The sequence below is a fragment of the Ammospiza nelsoni genome, chromosome 13 (genome assembly GCF_027579445.1).
Source record: "Ammospiza nelsoni isolate bAmmNel1 chromosome 13, bAmmNel1.pri, whole genome shotgun sequence".
Taxonomy (NCBI): domain Eukaryota; kingdom Metazoa; phylum Chordata; class Aves; order Passeriformes; family Passerellidae; genus Ammospiza; species Ammospiza nelsoni.
This window is the reverse complement of record NC_080645.1, coordinates 1,755,898-1,771,459: the sequence shown is the minus strand read 5'-3', so window position 1 is coordinate 1,771,459 and position 15,562 is coordinate 1,755,898. Positions and strand designations below refer to the sequence as shown.

Here is a 15,562-nt window from a genome sequence, read left to right as displayed (position 1 = left end):
TGCAGGGCTTTTCCAACCTAAACAATTTTATGACTTAGTGTTCCACTGTGCTACGTTCAGTATCCCTCAGCCTCCTAAGGATGCATTGTTTATCAGCTTTCCTCCTTCCAGATTCTTTGTTTGTACAGTGGCAGCTTTTGTGCCAATTTTTCCCCCCTCCTTTTGCCTGGAGTTATTGGCAGAGCTAATTAGCCACAGAATATAAAAGCCTTGTTCTCCATGGGCGGGCAGTGCTGTCCCAGAGCAGAACCAGTGCTGCCTTGGGGAACGAGCACAGGGATGGGCTGCCTGAGGATGGGCAGGATGTCTTCACAGAGAGGTACCAGGTTTATTCCAGCAGTGAATGCAGCTCTTATCCTGGAGGAGCCACGTGTTGCATCCTTCCCTGCCCTGCTCCACAGCCACACGGATGGCACCGGCTGTGCTCGCAGGCTGGCACGGGTGGGGCACGCTGGATGCTGGTGGAGCAGAGGGGGTTTGCAGGCTCACCTGTGCCTGTGTGGGTGTGAGGGGAGGGCTGTGAGCCGCCTCTGGGTGGGGATGGGTGCCCGGGCTCGGGGTGCTGCTCCCTGCGAGCTCAGCCACACCTGGGAACCACTGCAAGTGAGGGGAACAGGCAGTGGGAGAGGGGCAGCCATGGGGCAGGCCTGGTTGGGAAGGAAAGGGCCCCCCTCCAGATCCAGGCCTGGCCTCAGCCTCTGGCTGTGAGCTGTGAGAGACCAAGATTTTTCCACATGCAGAAATGCTTGAGGAACTTTTTTTTTTTTTTTTTTTTGTCTTTTTTTTTTCCTCTTTTTTTATTCCTGGACAAATGTCTTCTCCTGACAGGGAACATGACTGGATTGAGTATAAAATGCTGGCGCTGTCGCTGCCCAGCCGAGCCCCGTGTCGGTGTCCCCACGCACGGAGCTCTCGGGGGGTGCCCTGGGCAAGCTCGCCCTGCAGAGAGGCGACAGCGAGGGGACAGCGAGGCGACAGCGGGCCCGGGCAGCAGCCGCGGCATAGGCGGGGGTCCCCGGGCCCCGCAGCCCTGCCCGTGGGTGCCTGCGTGACCGAGAGGGTGCGGAGCGACCCGTGGGGAGGGCACAGCCCCGGGGGCAGGGACGGGCTGCCCTGGGCCCCTGCCCCGCTGCTCGGGCCTGCAGCCCCCGCCAGGCCCCGGGGCAGCAGCGGAGCGGGGCCTGAGGGAGGGCAGGGCCGGGGGCTGCGCTCCCCCGGGGCTGGGGGAAGGGACAGGAAAATCGAGACGAAGCAACAGTCTCCAGCTTTTCCCTTCCTCTAATCTTGCTTCACTCCCCTTGCTCCCTCTCCCTCCCTCTCCCCTTTCCCCTCCCTCCCTCTTTCTAATTCCTGCCGCTAGCTCGGAGCCTCATTCAGCAGCCGCTGCCGCTGGAGTGTAATAGGCTGAAGATGCTGCCGAGCCCGCTCCGCGGCCACTTGTGAATGGGACTTGCCGGGTGTCCCCGCTCCGCAGGCGGCCGAGGGACGCGGCCAGCCCCGCAGGTGAGCGGGGAGCGCCGGGGGCACAGCGGGAGCGGGGCAGCCCCGCCGGGGAGGGCACGGCGCCGGGGAGGGCAGGGAAGCGGCGGGGCTGAGCGTGTGGGCAGCGCGGGAAGGAACGGAACGGAACGGGGGATGCTCCGGGCCCCCCGAAGTTGGCGGCGCCGGGCAGGTTCGAGGCGAGCGGGGCCGGGCGCGGTGCGGGCGCTGCGGCGGCCGCGGGGCCCCGGGGCGCGCTCGGCTCTCCGGAGGGAGAAGGAAAACGCTCTGGCAGACGCTGCTTTATTTCTTTTCTTTTCTTTTCTTTTCTTTTTTTTTTTTTCCTGCCTTCAGTTCTTGCTCGGGGGCGGGGAGGGGGATGGCGAGCGTTTGGATGTTTTAAAATGTTCCTCCGGGGAAGTAGATGCCGAAAGCTCCGAACTGAAAATTTTTTACTTGCGCCGTAGCTCCCAGGCACGAAATGGATATGCAGGAATTAGGAGTGCATAAAATGAAGGATATTCTAGCCAGAATGAAAAAGGCAAAGACTTTGATTTATCCCCTTTCTCTCCTCCCCCCCACCCCCCCAGTCCCTTTATTTATTTATTTAATTATTTTGCTGGCTTTCAAATGCATTACTATTCACAAGGTACCAAAATGGTATCTGTCTCTAACACAGGCTAGTCCAAAAAGCATTAGACTCCTGGGTGATGCATGCATAAGCACATCCCCAAGGAAGGTAAAATAGATCAGGCTGCGGGTCCCCATAAATACCATTAAGTTCAGAATAAAAGTGCTTCCTGTGCAGCCCTTCGGGAGCACATATAGCAGTCTGACATCATGATACAAGTGCCTTCACCTCCTATAGAAGTCCCCCTTTATTGTCTACTTTTTAAATATTCATTTGGTGAGGAGAGAACCAGTATATGCTGGGAGAGCTTCTTTGTACCGCTGCTACAAAGGACAGAGTGGCTGTGTAACACAGTATTTACCTACCCAGATATCTGTGACAAAGGAACCTCTTTAGCAAATGAGGTCACTAATTCAGAAATTGGCCCTTTATGAGGAGAATGCTCACTTCTTTTTCACGTTCCAATTACTAGCAAGTCTCTAGGAAAGACTTTCTTCCTGTTGATTTGTGACGGTGACACGATAAGGTTTTCACAGACTCCGTGCCTCTCTATTAAGAAATTCAATGTTTTGAATTATTTACTAATGGAACTGTTGAACGAGAGCGGCAGTGCGGGCTCAGGGGCAGGGAAGCACGCATTCAGGCGCTGCTGCATGTCCGTCTCCTTCCCCCCTTGCTCTGCCGTCTGCCTCGCTGCTTCCAAAGTCTCTGTGATTCTCCAGGTAAATACTTTGTTCTCCTTTTCCACGCTGGCTAAGGAATCCCAATTAATAAATTGCCTTTCAGTGCAGAAGTCCTGCAATAATTAACGTGACTTGAGCCTCAGCCCGGTCTGTCCGGGAGGTTTGGAACACAAATCGATGCTCGTGCTCGGTCCTTGGGCTGGCTGTACCGGCAGGGATGTGTGAGCCCATAGCAGGGGATCTGCAGATGTTTGTGATCTCCCTGCACGGCTCCTGTGGCAGGGAGAGCAGGGGAAATGGGGAGCAGCAGGTCTGAGCTTCGTGCTCAACACACCAGGCGTTCTTGGAGCACGTTTCTGAGTCTAGAAAAGTCTGTGCTCTAGAAAACACAAGTTCCTGGCTGCAGTTCAAAAGCAGTTCTCCTGCCTCTTGCAGAAGAACAAAATAAAGTTTCAGGACTAAGAACAAGGTATTCAGTAAAAGAATTGGAAATCCTTTAGGAAAATTTTACCTAAAGGACATCTTTCTTTGGCACGCTCTTGTTCTTAGGCCCTGAAATAGGATTTTTTTTTTTCACCTCAGCTTTGCACATCAGAGAATGAGCATGGACAGACAATGCTATTTGTAGGTTTCTCCACATCAGCTTTAACTTTACTACAATTGTGTTGCCTGTCCAAAGAAATCAGTAGGAACTGGATTACTTCATTAGCAGAAATGCTGCTACAATAGGGCATGCCAGGGGATAAGTCACTGCAATTTATCAGCAGTAGTTTCAGAGGAAAATATGTATAGAAATGGTTGATTGAGAGATAGGGCAGCTAAATTAATTTTTCTTCTGCATAAAAATATGGGGAAACTGTGAAGATTGGAGTGATTTCTGTGATTTATCTGATAAAATGATTTAAAGTGTATAATGTGATTTCAGCTTCAATTAATATGCTATTCTGACAACATCTGACATATTTAATTTAGTGTAAGAAACATATGTGAAGTTCAGAGTTACAGTAGACTGAGACTAGCATTCTTATTTTCTGCAACTGCTCTGGCATAACAGCATAACTTGACAAACAAATCTTTGAGTGATGAGAATTCCACAATAGAAGCTATTTGTAGCTCGGACATCATAGAAATTTCAAATAATCTCACACCTAAAATTGGCATATCTTCTTTTTGGTGGACGCCCTAACTGAATTTTGAAGCCATTTTGTGAGCTGGATCTTTAGCAAAATATCTTCAGTGTGTGAGAAGCGGAGGTCTCATCTGGAATCAATTAATTTGAAACAGTTTAGGAACATACTTCCTGGACTTTGTGTGTGCGTCTGAGTTTTTCTACCAGCATTTTAAGCTAAAATCTCTGTACAGTTTCCTATGCCATAACCATTTTATTGTTTTTAATAGCACTTCAGCTTTCATTGTTTCTTTGTAGAGGCCAATCCAAGGCTTGGGGACAGAAATGACATGGTGGCCATTGATTTAAATGGAGATTGGGTCGGGGGCTTTGTCTGGGTGAACTAAGAGGACTTTACGGTCATTTTATGCCGTCTGTATCTCCGTACATCAGATGCGTTATCTCTTACCGGTCGAGGAGCGCTGTACCCCTCTGCTTTGATTCATGCTGGACATGGAGTAAACCCCTTTTATAGCATATGAGGAGCAAACGTAGCGGCCGCTGTGTGTGGGGTTTTGGCGCTGAGGGCTCGCACCGCGCGGCGGGCGGGAGCGATCCCCGCGCGGGGAGGGCGCGCTGCGGCGGGCGGGCGCCAGGGGGCGCTGCTGCGCCTCCCGAGCCGCTCCGCGCCGCCATGGAGCCGGCGCTGTGCCCGGTGCTGTGCCCGCGCCGCGATGGACCCTCCGGGTGTGCCCGGTGCTGTGCCCGCGCCGCGATGGACCCTCCGTGTGCCCGGCGCTGTGCCCGGTGCTGTGCCCGCGCCGCGATGGACCCTCCGGGTGTGCCCGGTGCTGTGCCCGCGCCGCGATGGACCCTCCGGGTGTGCCCGGTGCTGTGCCCGCACCGGGATGGATCCTCCGGGTGCCCGGCGCTGTGCCCGGTGCTGTGCCCGCGCCGGGATGGACCCTCCGCGTGTGCCCCGTTCTGTTCCCGGTGCTGTGCCCAGTTCTGTTCCCCAACCGGGATGGACCCTCCTTGTGCCCGGTTCTGTTCCCGCACCGCGATAGACCCTCCGTGTGTTCCCGGTTCTGTTCCGTTTCTGTTCCCGGTTCTGTTCTGGTTCTATTCCCGCACCGGGATGGACCCTCCGTGTGTTCCCGGTACTGTTCCCGCACCGGGATAGACCCTCTGCGTGTGCCCGGTGCTGTTCCGGTTCTGTTCCCGCTCCGGGAATATCCCGCGGGATGCGGGGCCGGACCCTCCGCGTGTGCTCGGTTCTTTTCCCGGCGCTGTTCCCGCACCGGGATGGACCCTCCGCGTGTGCCCGGAGCCGTCCTCGGTTCTGTTCCCGGCTGTTCCCGCACCAGGAGCGCCCCGCGGGGTCCCGCCCGCGCTCCCGGGGTTTCGCAGCTCTCCAGCCGCTGACCGCCTCAGCCCCGTCCTGCGCGGCCCCGTCCCGGCTCTGGCGGAGGCGTTTTGGGCTGCTGGAGGTGCGGCCCGTCTGCAGACAGGCTGACTCCACAGCTGGAGGCTGGGCGTGGAGTAAGAGCGCGGGCCCCTCTCGGGAGGGTTTCTGCTCGATCTCTCGTCCCTTTTCAAAGGCAGAGTCGGTTCGTACTATGCCAAGAGTTCAAAGTTGGAAAACAATGATACAGCAAAACAAGATGTATTTCTTTCAGAGATGGTATCGGGTTTGAGAGATCTTATAAAGAAATCCTTGATAGGAGGGAAAAAAAATTATAAAAAAAAGACATATTAAACCAAATTAGACTAGTTTTATCAGTTCACATCCAGGTCAGTGGAGCTTACAGCTGAAGGACTGAGAAAAGCAAATTGGTCCAAATCACTTCCGTATATCCTGCAGCACCCTGGAATACAAAAGATGTTACTACCCACAGAATCACAGAATGGTTTGGGTTGGAAGGGACATTAAAGCTCATTTCCTTCTACCCCCTGCCATAGGCAGGGACACCTTCCACTGTCCCAGGCTGCTCCAAAACCCATCCATTCTGGATGCTAACCAGCAGGGACATATATGATCATATAGATTTGGAATGGTTGCAGGCATGGAAAGAGGCTTATTCTGGCTGCCTTCTTCTGATGTTCTTCTAAACATCCCCTTTGGGGTGTTCCTACAAACTGGACCTTTGATTTGACTCAGACCAACCACATTGCTTTATGGAAGAAGGATGTACCACAAATAACAGTACAGAACTCTACAAAATTGCAGAACATCCACTAGGTGCAGCCAGAGAAGTTCATTAATGCACCTAATCCAGGTTCTTGCCTACACCAAAGCCAGGCAGTGTCATGACAGCTGTACAGCTTTCTGTCAGAGGCCTGAGAGAGACTGTTAATTAAGAATTATCTTGAAGAAACAACCCTTGGTGAGAGCGTCAGTGGCTCCTGCACAGGAGGGCACATTTCCTGTCAGGAGTCCTGTCAGTGCCCATCCTCTGTGCTGCAGGGCCAGGAACAGCCCTTCAGCTGCTCCCTGGGCTCAGGCTGGCACGGAAACTTCAGCTGCCAGCGCTGCTCAAGGCCTCCGGGAACATCCTGCATGGCAGGGACGGGGACAGGAGCAGGGACAGGGACAGCAGCAGGGACAGGGACAGCAGCGGTGCCTCCCTGGCCAGCAGGAATTCAGACGGGCATGTGGAGCTCGGCCGTGCCGCTGAGCAGTGCCCGGGCGCGGTGACACTCTGGGCACGGTGACACTCAGGGCACGGTGGCATTCGGGGCATGGTGACACTCAGGGCACGGTGACACTCAGGGCATGGTGACACTGGGGCACGGTGACACTCAGGGCATGGTGACACTCGGGGCACGGTGACACTCTGGGCACGGTGACACTCGGGGCACGGTGACAATTGGGGCATGGTGACACTCGGGGCACAGTTTCATTCAGGGCACGGTGGCACTCGAGGTACGGTGACACTCAGGGCACCGTGACACTCGGGGCACCGTGACAATTGGGGCATGGTGACACTGGGCACGGTGACACTCGGGCCATGGTGGCATTTGGGGCACAGTGACACTTGGGGCACGGTGGCATTCGGGGCACGGTGACAGTCGGGGCACGGTGACATTCGGGCTCCTGTGCCTGCCAGAGGCACCGGGGCTCCGTTCCTCCCGGCTCGGTGCCTCCCAGGCGTCCCCGTCCCGCCCAGCTCTGCTGGCTCCACCAGCCATAATTTGGCTCCTCGGTTTTAAAGTGCTGGCTTAAGCGAATTCTAAGGAGGTTTTGTGTGTGTGGTTGGTTGCTTTTTTCCCTCCAAGGTTTGGCAATGAGTGAGAGCCCTCTCCCTTCTGAATCAGCAAGAGTTCATCAGAATTCTTAATTGGAATGCAATGGCAGGCAGAGCTGGAGTAGTAGAAATCAATGTAAATGGATTAAAAGAAAAGGACCAAGTAACCGAATGTAAAAAAGGAGCCAGTTTTCCAGAGTGATTGGTGAACAGCGCAGCAAGAGGTTTCCAAATACAATTAATTATTATAATGATGTTTAATTGTTCATCAACAGGTAGACTGTAGCCACATTATAGATACACTAACAGAAATTGTGGATCATGGAGCATGATAATGCAGACAGAATGGACAGGACTTTGATATGTGAATGTCAGCTGTAGGAAATACCTGTCTCAGACAGTAATTGCAATTAGGGTTTGATTCAGTGGTGTTGGTGCAGCCTGACACTGTTGCCGTGAGCCCTGGGTGATGCTGTGAGGACACCAGCCCATGCTGGGAAACACTGAAGGGATGAGTAGGAGGAATTTTATTCCAAACCCCTTGAAAGCAGAGTTTTTGTGTTTGTGAGCTGCAGAGCACTGAGTGTTTAACTCCCCTGCCTTTGTATGGTGCACTGGTGCAGGTTTTGGTGCCCTGTGAGCAAGCTCAGCTCGGCTCAGCCTGGCTGGCTCAGGCTTGTCCCTGGATCCAGGGGAGCAGTAAATCAGAGCTGTGCCCTCTCACAGCCTGCTTCCTCCCCCGTGAGCCCCTAACCACAGTCTGTGCTAGCCTGGAAGCCAAATCCCATTGAAGGGCTCCTCCTTCTGCCCCACATTTTAGTGCTACTCCTTTTACAAGGGATATTCCAAGGGAGAGAGTCACGCTTAAGGTTAAACTGCTGCCATATAAACTCTGGTTCAACATAATTTTGATCCCAGTGAGGTTGCTGATATATACTTTTAAATAAAATCAAACTTCAGAAACACATTAATTGGTCTCAGTGGTTAAGTTAAATAGTTAAATACATGCATACATATCATTCTGCCAAGGCTAAGTCATTAGTTCAGTGGAAAGCAGAAATGATGGCTCTATTGGAATCAGGAGACTAAACCCTATTTCCATTAATGCTAACTGTTTTATTAATACATGCATGTGTCAGCATTAACTAATAAATTTAAATGGTCTGCCCCTTCTTGATTTAAAGTAATTATCTCACTGATCTTGGCTGTTGAATGAATAACTCTGTTACTCCTTTCATCTTTTATCAACTAAGGTTTTTGGGTTTTGTTTTTGGTGGTTTGTTTGGTTTGGTAGGCAAACCAAAGAAATAGACTGTGGGCAAAGTTGGCTGGTATTTGAACCATTTATAGAGGTGACTGGAAAACTTTGATGGAAGCAACAGGTAAAAATTGCAACCTTCATATTGCTAAAGGAAAATGCCATTCAAAAAGTATATCCCTAATTTTTTGACACAGTTTAATTTGATAAAGAGTGTCCTGAGGCAAATACAGGACTTTGAATGGCATTTAGAAATTAAGAAATGTCTCATTAGAATAGAAAACAGTTGAAGTGTTGGATTCAATCTCACCCTCCTCAGAGCAGTGCTCCCTTCAGAGACCTGACCACACACTGGTGCAGTTAAGGATTCCCCAGCATCACTCAGCTCATGGTAGATCATTCAAGACAAGGGTTTAGTGCATTTCTTGCTTTCAGGGCACTTCCTGTTCAGGCAGGAATGGCTGTGAGCTGTTTTCCAGGAAGGAGCAATACTGGAGCAGCTGAATGGTGCCAGGTTAATTCAGCACATCCAGAGCACTGATCAAACCCTCCCATTCCATATTGCATGAGCCACACGGATCAGCAGCTTGGTGGAACTGAGAATCACTCCAACATTTACCCAGCGCACACAGAGAACAGACTTTTTTTATGATAATGGCTCCTTCCTATTCCCTTTCAGGATATTTTTCTTGCAATTGAAATTCCAGAGATCTTCAATATTTCACATTAGTGAAAAGTCACTGTTCATTCACAGTTTCAAACCCAATTTCTCCAGACGGAAGAGGTTCCAAAATTTTGAAAAGCAGCTGAATAATTTTACTTGGGGCTCTGATTCAAATAGAAAATTTTGTCCAGTGCTGATTGTTGCCTTTTTATTTGTTACTGTTCCAATTATAGCTGGTATAGCTGGGAGAATATGGCTGATTAGTATGCATTTCAATTCTTTTTAGCACGGTGGCAATTTCCATAGCATTTCTCTTTCTAAAGCAAGAAGAAAACAGAGGAGGCAGTGGCATTTGCATGCAAACAATTTGTCATTTACATACAAAAGGGCTGATTAGGTAGCAATACAAGTGGCTGTAGGTCAGACAGCCTGTAGGTCATAATTGCTTTTTCTGTCCTTAAAATTAGGAATTTTGTAATATTTATATGAAAAAATTATACTCATAAATTCATTATGTTCATGTTTCAAGTACTGAGTTACAAATCCTCTTGGAGATCTCTGGTTTCTGTGGTGCTTTGGCTACAGCCCCGTGTGTGACACTGGTTTCAGCTGCTCCCTTGCTCGGCGCTCCCCAGCCCGGTGCTGCAGGTCCCAGTCCACTGCTGGGACAAGGAAAGCTGATCTGGAGCATTCCCAGCTGACGGGGCACTGCACACCCTGGCTCACAGGGAACCACACTCAGCAGCTGGGCTGGTGTCTCCGTGCCCTCAGAGTCCTGCCTGTGCTCCCGGCCTTGGCTTGGGCTCTCTCAGGTTCCTGCACCTTCAGCTGGAGGTCACTCACCTCGCTGGGGTGTGCGTGAGATTCCTTGCCCCTCAGTTTGTCAGGTTCTGCTCTCCCTGTGCAGCTCCAAATCTAATATTCAGTGAACACTTCACCCCCAGACTTTCCCACTTTGCAATGCAAACTTTGCCCTGCTGTAACCTCACCTTTAGCAGGTACAGCAGCCTCTTCTGACCTTTCTTTTTTAATTTTCATATTTCTCCTTGACTCAGCCAGCTCCATTTGTGTTCAAAAGTGGAGACATTCTTCGCAGCTTCCTTGGGTCAGGCTTATCCAACATTTGCCTTCTCCTCTGGCTCTTCCTACTCCCTGAATTGAGCAAGGTTTCCACATCCAGCCTGCAGGGCAATCACACTCCTCACTACGAGCTTGGAGTGATGTCCAGTGACCTTCTGCTGACATTATTTCACTTTTTTGTATCCAACAGCAAAAGCTCATTTGTCTGTGTATTTGTGTCAGTAGATATCAAAGTGCTGGGAGCAGCTCAAATTAAGTCTTGGTGCATTTAATGACTTCAATAATTATTTACTTCATGACAAAGAAAACCCCACATTGAAATGAGGCAAGAGTGTGATCTGAGAAATACCTGAGCCCTCTCCTGAGAGAGGAGTGGGAACCAGCCCTGCTGCCTCACTCAGAAGTGCAATATGCAGCTGTCACATGGAACTAGGACATGATGAACTCCTTGGAAAAGGTGGCACAAGGATTCACTCTGGCTGCAGTGATGTTCTGTCACTCTGGAGCATCACAAATTACCAAGTGGCTGCTGGCTTGGGCTTTAAAGGAGCAGTCAAAACGCATGAGGAAAATCGAAAGTCAAAAGTAAAATTGCTGATTTTTTCCTCATGGCATGGACTTGACATTGAGTTCCACCTTATTGTGCCCTTCAGTGTGGATTTGTACTTTTGGAAGGCACTGGGAATATCCACCTTGGTTAATACATGCTCAGAACTTTGTTATTGTGGTTAGCAGCCTTTTTACAATATTTTTATGAGTGGGCAAGTTTAAGCTGTTTATCTGATGTCTGCACCTCCTGGCTAAACTTAGACTGGTGAACCTGGAGTGCTGCTGGAGTCCATGGGTTATTCAGTGCCACTGGGATTACTGAGCAGCACCTTTGATGTGGCATTTCAGGGAGTTTTGGTGGTTACACTGAGTTTGTGTTAGAGTTTAGATGGAGCTGTGCATCCCAGAGCTCAGCCAGGTTTTGGAATGTGTTAGGATTGCACTCAATGCGCCATCAAATGGATGAAATTGCACTAATACATATTTAATTATCCAATCAAGTTGAAATTAGTTGGGCTGAAATAACCAGTTCTGCAGAGGAAGTGCCAGCTCTCAGATCTACCAAGATTTACCAAGATTTGCCGTTGCTCATGGTCCTGACCTTGGCTTTTTTGGGATGAGCTGCAAGTCAGGGAAGGTGCATTTCTGTCTCCCAGGCATCCTGAGGGCTCCTACCAGACTGTGCAGTGCCGCCCATCACTGAGGGACTGGGAGCAATTCTGTATTTTGATCACAGAGCTGTGAAATCCTGCTTGTAACTGTCCCCACAAACAGTCTGGGGAACAGCTCAGCCTTTAAGGTGTTTCCCTTCAGAAATGAGTAACCAGCAAGTCATTTCTTGGAAGAGGTACATTATAGGAGAGCTACCAAAACTCAGGACTTTTAATTTCTATTTACTTTTTTCTGCCCAAAATTTACAGAAGATCATTGATACTTTATAAAGAAAATAATGTAAATTAAATTAATCATGTCTACAAAAGACTTTGCCATTGGTATTTAGTCATTTTGCCTACTGGAGGAGAGAAGGAGAATGTTTTTGCCTAGAGGCATCTACCATCTGGAAATCACATCAATTTTTACTAGAAATGAAATAATTCAAAATAAACCAGAGTAAAGCTTGTGTTTTAACTGTTTCCATGTTCTTTAAAACATACTATATTTAACCCATAATTGCCTTGGGCATTTTATTACTCTGAGCTAATGAATGCTAATTGCGTGTTGAATTGGAGATCAGCAACTCCTCCTTTAACGCTTTTCACTGGTGTTACCAGGAGTATTGGCTCAAAAAAGGAAGGTTTCCCATTTCTCGTGTTAGTTCTATGTGCAGCTCCTTTGGCTTTATGGAAAATGCATAAAATTGTGTGTACATTGACTCCTTTTCTCATTCTTACTAATTCATTATACACATTTCCCCTCCGGGCTTTACAGAAGGCCCCAAGTTTTATCTTCCAACAAATCAGAAACATCCCAACTTTTTAAGAACTTGTCAAGCATTCTAAAGTAAATACATGAATTTCCATCTACATCCTCATGGCCCAAAATAATTTTCCTGTTATCTAGGGAAAGGCAGGCATGCTCGTTATGCTTTTTGCAGGCTGTACCCTGTGAATTGAGATGTCACTCTGCATGACAGGGATCCTTTCCCCAGCTGTGCTGTGAAGGACAGATGCCTTTCTGCCGTGAAAGACCAGAAAAGTCCTGTTGCAGAACTGTTTTTGTCACATCTCAGTAGTCTGGTGAGGTCATTTCCATCATCCATGCAACTGCTGCTAAAATTAGGGATGTATCCATGGCTGTTTTGTTGGAGCTGTGTAGGAAACTGAGTGAGAGATTTCTATATATTAATTATGCCTTCTAATTATGTCCTTTTAGTAACCTCCTCATGTCCCAAAAGAATCTTAGAATGAATGAAGGGGAGCCTAACTCCTCATTTATGTGGAGGAGTTATCTCAGTAATCATATTCAGAATGGCAATCAGCTGAGAGCACAGTGTCTGCATTGACTAGTTTCTGCTTTTCTGCAGGCAGTACCACCAGGGCTTTGACTTGGTCATGGCACAGATTAATTCATCCAGGTGCCTGTATTTGAGGAGAGGGAAGGCTTAGATCTACTTGATTTTCCTGTTTGAGGAGTGTTCTTTCACCTGACGAGAGGAGTCTGTGCCCACTCCCATTTCTTTTGGGGGGAATTGTTGGGAAGCATGGACGTGATGAAATCTCTTGTACAGCCAAGGCAAACCCCTTTGCTTCTCAGCAGCGTTTTTATGTCTCAGCGCCATTCCATCCAAAGAGCAGCTCCCAAAAATGCTTTTAACACAGGTTGACTCACTGGGGAATAATTTCAGCTTGTTTAGAAGATGAGCATCCCATCCAGTGTGGCACAGGGATCCTCCTGGACCTGCCATGCCTCCTGTGCTCCTTCTGGAGCAGCATTCCCAAACGATGCTGTGAGGCTCGCTTGGCAATGCCAGAGCACTGCTGCAGTCTGGCGCCAAAGGGGTTAAACCCCGTGCGGGCCAGTTATCCGTGCGGAGCTGCAAACAGCCTCCATCCACATCAAACACGGACTGCAGCGACTCCTTGATCAAAGCCCAGGTAATTGAATTATTTGCCTTCATGAATCAAGGGGTCCTTGAACAAGCTCGGGATGCTGGATATTAGAATATGGGAAATTTATTGTTGCACTCCTTCTAATGTTCCGACATCAAAGATAGCCTGTTCCTATAAACAAAGCAGTGGGAAGTCAAAGAATTCAAGTAAAAGCTAATGTGGAGAGACTCAGTTTTCTAATGCCTTTGTGAGCTGGAAATTAAGATGATTCCTGTGGGGTGAGATATTTACCGCTGTGATTCTTTGTGCCTGTTTTATGTAAGGAAGCATCTGTCCCGCGCAGAAATGCTCAGTCCCACCCTGCCCAGCCCCTTGGCTGCAGTTGTTGTCCCCGTTCCTCAGTTTTGGGCGATGTTTCGCAGTTTGGGTTGGAGTCTCTGTGTGCCGAGCTCTGAGTGGCTCTCTGACCGCGTCACGCTTTGAGATTCTAATTAGCACATCGTAATTAGCGCGGGCAGCCGCGTGCGGGGGGGCGGCTCCCGCGGCACGCCGGCCAAGAGCGGGATAAATGCCGGGATAAACTCCGTGAGGGAGCGGAGCTGGCCCGGGGCTCCTAGAGCCGCTCCCGATTGATGGGACCGGGATGGGCCGGCATTTCTGAACCCCAGAACGCCCCGATTGATGAGGCAGAAATGGACCGGTATTTCTGAACCCCAGAACGCTCCCAATTCACGAGGCAGAAATGGACCGGCATTTCTGAACCCCAGAACGCTCCCAATTCACGAGGCAGAAATGGACCGGCATTTCTGATCACCAGAACGCTCCCCATTGATGGGGCCGGGATGGACCGGCATTTCTGAACCCCAGAACGCTCCCAGTCCATGAGGCAGAAATGGACCGGCATTTCTGAACACCAGAACGCTCCCAGTCCATGAGACACAAGTGGAGCGGCATTTCTTGAACCCCAGAACGCTCCCCATTGATGAGGCAGAAATGGATCGGCATTTCTGAACCCCGGCCGAGCAGAGAACCGTGTGCTGCCCCCAGAATGGATCCTCCGCCCGCACAACTAAATGTCGCTTTATTTCTGGGAGAGATGAACTCCTCTGTATCTTTCCCTTCTCTTTTCATTTTAACATTCTCTTTTCTCGCTCTGCCGCGTTTTCTTTCGCAGCTGGGGCCTGACCCCTGTCGTTTCTTTGTTCATGGAGCAAACATAAAATGCTAGAATTTCCTCTGGTAAGTGCCAGCCTCGGTGTGTGTGTTGTGTGTTTGTGTGCTACGTCATTTCTGCATCAAGGCTCTCTCCTTGCCTGTGCTGCCCTGGTTTTGGATGCGCTTTTGGATGCGTTTGATTCGCAACCTGCACCAGTCCTGTGTGTGAAGCTGCTGCTGAAGGCAGCGAGATGTCTCTGTGCCTCCTCATAGCTCAGCAGGAGCCAAAATAAATTAGTGGGAGACAAATCAGCAGAGAGAGGAAACAAATGCAGTCACTACGTGCAGTGACAAATGTTTCTGAGAATGGTATAAAAGTTCTCAAAATAGAAAATAAAACAGTGGCTCATTCCACCTGCTCGTATTTACCTGTGCGATAAGAGCCACAAATTTCTAATGATGCAAATCCTTTTGCAAATGAATTTTTTTTCTTTAAAAATGCGATGGAAATATTTTAGAGGAAGGGCTGCAAAATGCAAAGTATGAAAAATAAACTGTTGAATTATTTTATTCAACACAGTAAATAATTAAGATAGCAGTGCAGTATTCTGCAGCTCGCCGGTGAGGAGCTCTACAGAGAATTTTGTGTAAAATGGTGAGAGGATGCTTGAAGAGATGTTCCTGGCTTGGTGTAAAGGTGCAACCTTCACCTATTGATTTACTGTAGAACAGCTCTATCAGCTCTGTGCATATCAGTTCCCTGCAGATCACAGAATTTAATCAACTGAGCTCCATTCTAGTGACATTCCAAGTTCCTACAGCAAAACACAGGCAACTGTTATTGGAAGAATGTTTCGTTTGAAACTTTTAAAACCATTGGGTCCCATTTTTCCGTTTCTTTAATTTGGACAGGGAACTTTTAAGCCTGAAAGACTTAATTTTAATTTCCATGAACTAAACATGGTCAGTTTGTTACCAGGTGAAAATCCTATTCCTTATTTTCTGAGAAGTCAGCCGTAGAAAGGCGATTGTTTTGCTCAAGGGGAAGTAGCATCCAAGACAGCCAGGCAGGATTGCCAAACAGTTTTCCAGGTTGGATGGGGTTCAGAGCAATCTGATCTTGTGGAAGGTGTCCCTGCTTGTGGCAGAGGGGATTTT

General features: G+C 49.2%; 1 protein-coding gene across 1 annotated transcript in view; it reads left to right on the top strand.

Moving 5' to 3' along the window:
- The first annotated feature begins 1,266 nt into the window (after positions 1–1,266).
- CDH11 (cadherin 11) overlaps positions 1,267–15,562 on the top strand; it is an 83,007-nt gene continuing 68,711 nt past the window's right edge. The window contains exon 1 of the mRNA XM_059481194.1: positions 1,267–1,503. The gene's annotated coding sequence lies outside the window, so the exon portion shown is untranslated. The remainder of the gene's footprint in view (positions 1,504–15,562) is intronic.